Source organism: Saccostrea cucullata, unplaced genomic scaffold (genome assembly GCF_032062105.1).
Source record: "Saccostrea cucullata isolate Sc308-1 unplaced genomic scaffold, CSIRO_AGI_Scuc_v1 ctg23820, whole genome shotgun sequence".
NCBI classification, from domain to species: domain Eukaryota; kingdom Metazoa; phylum Mollusca; class Bivalvia; order Ostreida; family Ostreidae; genus Saccostrea; species Saccostrea cuccullata.
Window position 1 is genome coordinate 1 of NW_026940147.1, and position 7,560 is coordinate 7,560.

Genomic DNA, 7,560 nt, shown 5'->3' on the forward strand with positions numbered 1-7,560 from the left:
TTTTTTTTAAAATAATTCATTAGTAAATAGATCTGATATGTATTAAATACTTACGACAAAAACGTCTTTTATCCGATAAGATTTAATAATTTAAATGAGCAAAATTAAAATCAAAAGTAGAGACAACCAGGGAATAAATTCATGAAAGCGTTTTCTTTCTTAGTGGTATTATAGTCTATTGAACCTATTTTTATGTCAAATATAATTATAGGATTATGAAACATGTATGTACATGTACACATTAAAAGAGGGTTTTTTCCTTGGGCACGAGCACGATTATATTGAATTTCGGGGCACCTTATAATTTTATTTTAAATATCTGTATAATTAAATTACAATTGTTGAAATAAACTAGTAATATTTCAAAAGAAAATTGATTTAATTTGCTAATATAAAGAAAATTAAAGACTTCAAAGACGCCGACATCGTTCGAGGTCCACACTGCCCCGTACATGTTTTGCGGGAAAAACTCCTGGCCTGTACTGTACGTTTGACCACAAACACAACCAGTTGATCTAATTTATAGCAAATAAGAAAATCGTCTCACACTCTGTCTAGTTGTTATAAAGTTGTATTTTGCTTCGAGTAGTTTCCTTATTTTCACAGTTGAAGGCCCAGACGCATATGCATGATACTTGATAATGGTGTTTCGAACAGGCAGACAAAACCTCCGTCCTCCTTTCACAGGCGCCGTAGCGAGAAATAAACCAGAATGACTTATTTGGTCATAACATGATTCAAAAATGGTTTGCATAATTAACCAAAGAACGGTACGGTTTGTTTCTTGCACGGAACGGTACGCTTTGTGGACGGTACGGTACGCTTTGAGAACGGAACGGTTCGCTTTGAGAACGGTACGGTACGCTTTGTGCACGGAACAGTACGCTTTGTTCACGGTACGGTACGCTTTCTACACGGAACGGTTCGCTTTGTGCACGGAACGGTACGTTTTGTTCACGGTACGGTACGCTTTCTGCACGGAACGGTACGGTTCGTTTTCAGGTGTAGTAGCACGGTTTAGGGTCTGTAATATCTTAAGAACATGTATCCTAATAATCTAAGATTAATATGTTTTTGAACAGTACCAAACAATATTGTACCTCTATCAATAATTTTGAATTTTGATTGGTTGAAATCCCATGCTTCCCCCTGTCTCAAAAACAGGACCTCACCAATGATAGCTATTTCCACCATGAACCACAGCACAAAGCGTGGAACCCTGGGATAGCTTCTGTAGCAGACCTCAGCCAGGTGCATTCCTGTCACCACCCCCAGGCGCGCCGACAGCCTCTGCATCAGAAGACCCAGAAACGTGGCCGACATCAGTATCCATAGCAACTGTAACATATACAAACAGACGTCAGTATCCATAGCAACTATAACATTAATACATAGAGGTCAGTATCCATAGCAACTATAACATGAATAAACAGATGTCAGTATCCATAGCAACTATAAAAAAAATAAACAGACGTCAGTATCCATAGCAACTATAAAAAAATAAACAGACATCAGTATCCATAGCAACTATAACATAAATACACAGAGGTCAGTATCCATAGCAACTATAACATAAATACACAGACTTCAGTAACTATAGCAACTATAACATAAATACACAGATGTCAGTATCCATAGCAACTATAAAAAAATAAACAGACTTCAGTATCCATAGCAACTACAACATAAATACACAGACTTCAGTATCCATAGCAACTATAACATGAATACACAGATGTCAGTATTCAAAGCAACTATAACATATTACATAGACATCAGTATCCATAGCAACTGTTATGATATATGCTTGCATCAGTATCCAAAGCAACTATAACAAAATAAGCTGCAATCAGTATCCATGGTAACTATTACAAAATAAGCCAATGTCTCCATAGCAACTAAAACAGATATGTTAACATTGGTACAGTCTGTATGAGTATCCATAGCAAATATAAGTTTTTTTTTTAAATTCACCCTTAGCTTTATTATAATATTTTATTAACTTCCCTGTAGCTTCATTGTCAAGTCGCTTTAGCCCAAGTTTCTCAATGCAAGTTTACACTAACTAAAATGCTTTCAAATCAATTTCATATTTGGATGAGTAAAAAGAAACAGCAAATGTTAATATCATTGGTTATAAGCAAATCTTAAAATGTCATATATTTTTTAAATAAATTGTCATATTTTTTAATCTAATTGATTCTCTAATTACTCTAAAGCTCGTTAATACTAATGAGATACTGACCTTGAACTGAGCGACAGATCCGGAACGGAGATCTGACTCAATATTCCCTATCCAGATAGGCAATACTCATAAGGAACCCTGGACCAGTGAAGGCCCAGAGTTTTCTAAAGCTGAACACTGGATGCTGAAAATCAGAGAAATATGAACAGCATTAAATATTTCAGAGTTGATAATCCAATCTGAGCAATGCATATTTCATCTCTTAATCTTTTATTTGAAAGAACATTTTCCTCAATGAGTCATTAAAGTTAAAGAAAAGGTGGGAAAATATTATTTTGGTGGGGGAGTAGGGGTGGAAGATGGGGGGAGGAAGGATGAATATTTCCAAAAGTAAAAAGATGTGTATGAGAAAAAAAAAAACGCAGCAAAACAAGTCAAATAGGTTAATATTGTTTCACATTTTGTTTCTGGACTACATTCTGTATACTGATTGAGTGAGCCTTACCTCTTCATCCTCGGGTATGGGGATTTTGTTGTTGAAGTGATTGAATGAGTCTTACCTCTACATCCTCCGGTATGGGGATTTTGTTGTTGAAGTGATTGAGTGAAGTCTTACCTCTTCATCCTTTGGTATGGGGATTTTGTTGTTGAAGTGATTGAGTGAGCCTTACCTCTTCATCCTCCGGTATGGGGATTTTGTTGTTGAAGTGATTGAGTGAGCCTTACCTCTACATCCTCTGGTATGGGAATTTTGTTGTTGAAGTGATTGAGTGAGCCTTACCTCTTCATCCTCCGGTACTGGGATTTTGTTGTTGAAGTGATTGAGTGAGTCTTACCTCTACATCCTCTGGTATGGGGATTTTGTTGTTGAAGTGATTGAGTGAGCCTTACCTCTACATCCTCCGTATGGGATTTTGTTGTTGAAGTGATTGAGTGAGCCTTACCTCTACATCCTCTGGTATGGGAATTTTGTTGTTGAAGTGATTGAGTGAGCCTTACCTCTTCATCCTCCGGTATGGGGATTTTGTTGTTGAAGTGATTGAGTGAGTCTTACCTCTACATCCTCTGGTATGGGGATTTTGTTGTTGAAGTGATTGAGTGAGCCTTACCTCTACATCCTCTGGTATGGGGATTTTGTTGTTGAAGTGATTGAGTGAGCCTTACCTCTTCATCCTTTGGTATAGGGATTTTGTTGTTGAAGTGATTGAGTGAGCCTTACCTCTTCATCCTCCGGTATGGGGATTTTGTTGTTGAAGTGATTCAGTGAGTCTTACCTCTACATCCTCGGGTATGGGGATTTTGTTGTTGAAGTGATTAATGAGCCTCGACGGATAGAAATCGACCTTATCGTATGCAACGTCATAATGAGAAAAAAGCGATTTCCCGGTATTTTTACTACACATGGTTTTCACGTTAAGGAATGTTTTAGACATCATCATCTGCAGTTCAAAGATTTTTTCTTTAAAAAATCGGATCATTTTAAACATGTACTAATAAAATAAACAAATTTTAAATGTATTCCCCTTCGTAGAGCCGTATTCTTTATTGTTACCATGGTTCAATGTAAACACAGGCCAGAGGAATGCCGAGTCCGATCTACACTTTTTTTTTTTCAAACAGCAGAAGACGTAAGGCCATATCTTACACCAGATAAAGAATAAAATGGTAGACATATAGCAAAGAAAAAATGGCATGTTGCATTACTTAGCAAGTACAGAATATATTTTTTTGTAGTTTAGAGTATAAATTTTAGCCAGAGGAGACGTAATTTGGCACAGAATATCGCACTAGTAGTAGCCTACTGATGCAGTAAATAGCCGAGTGTGTGAATTCATCGTGTGGACGTGTATTCAATCATTCACAATTAAATTCGCAATATCATATTAGATATACCATAATGTTTCATGTTTTTGAATGAATTCACGTGTAATTTCAAATTTATCACAGGAATTTACCAAGCAACCAAAAACAATAGGCTAATGATAGGCATATCGATCAGTACAAAATGTACATAGGCCACGATTGAACAACTTTTAAAACGCATTTCAGGCACGTAGTATCCGGGGGGGGGGGGGCAGGGGTGAAAGAAAGTTTGCCCTGGAAAAAGTTAGCCACTCCCCCCCCCCCCCCCCCCCACGAAATAGGATTTTCGAGTTTGGGTAATATTCTCTTTTTTTTTTTTTTGGCTTGTCAACTTTTTTTTAGGTAAGTAAAAAAATTTTCTCAGGTTGGCCCCCAACTTTCAAAAACGATGCTACGTGCCTGCATTTTTCTAACTATAATGTTAAGAGATATCAAGAAACAAGTAATACTGGTAATGTGTAAGGCAATTTCTTCTTATATCAGTAATTCTCAAACAGAAAAACGTAATTCTGAAGCGACTGGAATGTGCCAGTTGCTTCCCTTTGACGCAAAAAGAGGCTCAACACGGGGAATCATTTCCTTAAAAAAAGATGTTTTCCTCTCCGTTACCAGTTTTTCAGGTAATTTTCTTAAATATTTCACTCCTTATTTTGAAAGTTTATAAAAAAAAAAATACCGGCGATGGATTATCTATGATTTTTAAATTTCTTTAACTTGGCTGGCGAAAATGTAAAAAAGATGGGCCCGGTTTGTAAAACATATCCTTCTATGTCATTAATATTATAAAGAGTTGTAAACCAAAAAAAAATACTCTAAAGTCGGATGTATATAGTTTTGTGAGAGATGTTCTTAAATATTCAGCATAATGTTAAGTATTTTGAACCCCGTTAATACCAAACTTTTCAAAAATCATCTTGAGCAGGATTTCTCTTGTTCATGAATAACAAGAATATGGTTTCGTTTTGTACTAAGACTTTTCAATTATAACACCAAAAAGTTCTCTACATTATTAAATTCTTCTTTTAAAGAGAGGGTGGATACCCACAACAGACAACCATATTATAAATCTCCTTTTTTTTATTTGATTTAAATAATTATGAAATGTCTATAATTTTATATGTGTTGTGTTGGAATGTGTTAGAAACAGGATTATTTTTTTTTGGGGGGGGGGGGGCTTCTTTAGTCAGCATATATGTATTTAAATCAAGCTACTTTGCTGGCTAAATATAATTTATTTTAGAATCCTAAGCACCCAAGCTGAATCCGACTATCTAATTTATAGCATTATTTTTTCTCTTTTTAATTGGTTTAACTGCATTTCCTAATAAAATAATTATCAAGACATTCTCAGTACAGTCTATACGTAATCAATGCTGTTTTTAACATTTACATGTAGTTCGTTTGCAGTAAAAGAAAGAAAATGTTCCACGTGGTTTTATATCGTAATTCAACAAAGCCCTTGTTTTTCTTTTTCTTTCCCTCAATGCATTTCTAATACTCCAGGTATATATTAAAGAATTTATATTTTTTGCATTTCTGAAATTCATATTGATATCCCTTCATTTTTTCTGTTGATAAAAGTATTTTGTATACGTTATGTAAATTCTCTTTTTCAAATGCATTAGAATGTTGCGTTACAAATAAACTATACTATCATCGTCGGAAGTCGCCCGCGTGGTGCAGTGGTTATGAGCGTCTGCTCTAGAGTCGCGAAGTAAGGAGTCAATCCTTACATCGCGTGTTCGAATCCCACTGTGGGACGTGGAGACCGGTCATTCGGATGAGACCGTATAAACCGAGGTCCCGTGTCGCAGTAGGTGCTGGCACGAAAAAGATCCCTCCCTGCTCAATGGCCCTAAGTGCCGAGTATAGGACAAAAATTTGCAGCTCTCCACCGGCAAGTGGTGGCGTCTCCATATGAGTGAAAAATTCTCGAGAGGGACGTTAAACAATATACAATCAATCATCGTCGGAAACCCACGAGTGATCTCGTCTTTACTTATCACCCGGTGATGAGTAAAGATGAGATCATCCTTGGGTATCCGATGATGATTAACTTTATGATAAAAGGAACAAAAAAAAATAATAATAAATCATCTGTCTTCCGCAAATCGTCCACAAATAATGCATGCATATTTATTGAGTCGAGAATTTCAGCCAATGCATGTGTATACAATTTTGTTTCCCGTGACTTTCCGCTACATGTTAATATAAATCTTATTCTTCTAAAATAAGGTGGGGTTTCTCACATACAAAGTTAATTAATAATGTACGAACGATGCATGATTATTATTTTATTTAACAATATTAGATTTAAGAGAACTTTAGATTATTTACATCAAATTGAATTTTAAAGTAAAATTTTGTACATTATGAGATATTTTCTTGATGAATACAGAGAGAAATCCTTTTAAAGGGTTTACATATTTTTGAAATTATAATCCGTCGTATGAAACGTTAAATAGTTCCTTTTAAAATATGTTAAGATTATCAACTACATGTATTTTGCATGCAACAGATAAAAAATTCCCGCCGATAATGGCTGAAATCTTGCCGACTCGGCGCTTAGCAAATTCAATCAATCAATAAGTCGTACATGTATATTGTTTAACATGATATTCTATTTAATTATTTATTTTTCTACATTATGGATAATAGACATTTGATGAAAAGACAATTTGTTTTTTACAAGGAGGGGGGGGGGTAATAGTTTAAAGACATAGTGGTTATTTTTTTTTGTCGATCTATCCGTCCAATTACAACCAAGCGAGAATGATATGGAGGAAAAGAGGGAGTATATGAACTAGCTATTTGAAGGTGAATGTGGCTGCAGTAGAAAGGTTTTAGGAGGGAAAATCCTAATAAAATGAGCTTACTTTTAGACACAAGGCTAGTATCACACCATGTTTGATTTCACTATATATGTACAGATCGATTTATTACATAAGAATAATCATAGAAGCTTGATTTAAGTTATGATTTTATTGGCTGCATGGTTCATGTATTTTCTGTAAGAAACCAGCCTAAGGTATTTCTGAGATCGAATTCGAATCCCTGTAAATTTTGACTCGATTTCATTTGTTCCCTTTTTTCCTTTACATGGTGATTACGTAAAATCAAACAGTGTGTGTTAACTAACTTGCATGTTTTAGAATACATGCTTCATCAAACATAAAAGCAGCATAGTGTAGATCTATATTTTGTTTATTGGAAGTTCAGTTGTTCATATAGACGAAGCTATCGGTACGAAAGACAGAAAAGTAGAAATTTAATTTTTTTGGGGGGGGGGGAGTATTCGTTTTTTAAAGGATTTAAAATACAGTTAACACAGTTTTTGGGATTGTACATCATGATCATCTGTTTTTGTCATATATTAAGCAATTCTTAATTAACTTAGACAGGATGACCAGTTGGATTGCTACGCGTTGACAGGTGCCTTACCGAACAACTGAGAATAAACCATGACGTCACAATTGTGAAAAACCACGATATGCTCAAAATTAATTTTGCAA

At 35.3% G+C, this 7,560-nt stretch overlaps 1 pseudogene; it reads right to left on the reverse strand.

The window, feature by feature from the left end:
• Positions 1-1,100: 1,100 nt before the first annotated feature.
• Positions 1,101-2,369, reverse strand: LOC134254886 (natural resistance-associated macrophage protein 2-like; annotated as a pseudogene).
• Between the last annotated feature and the right edge of the window lie 5,191 nt (positions 2,370-7,560).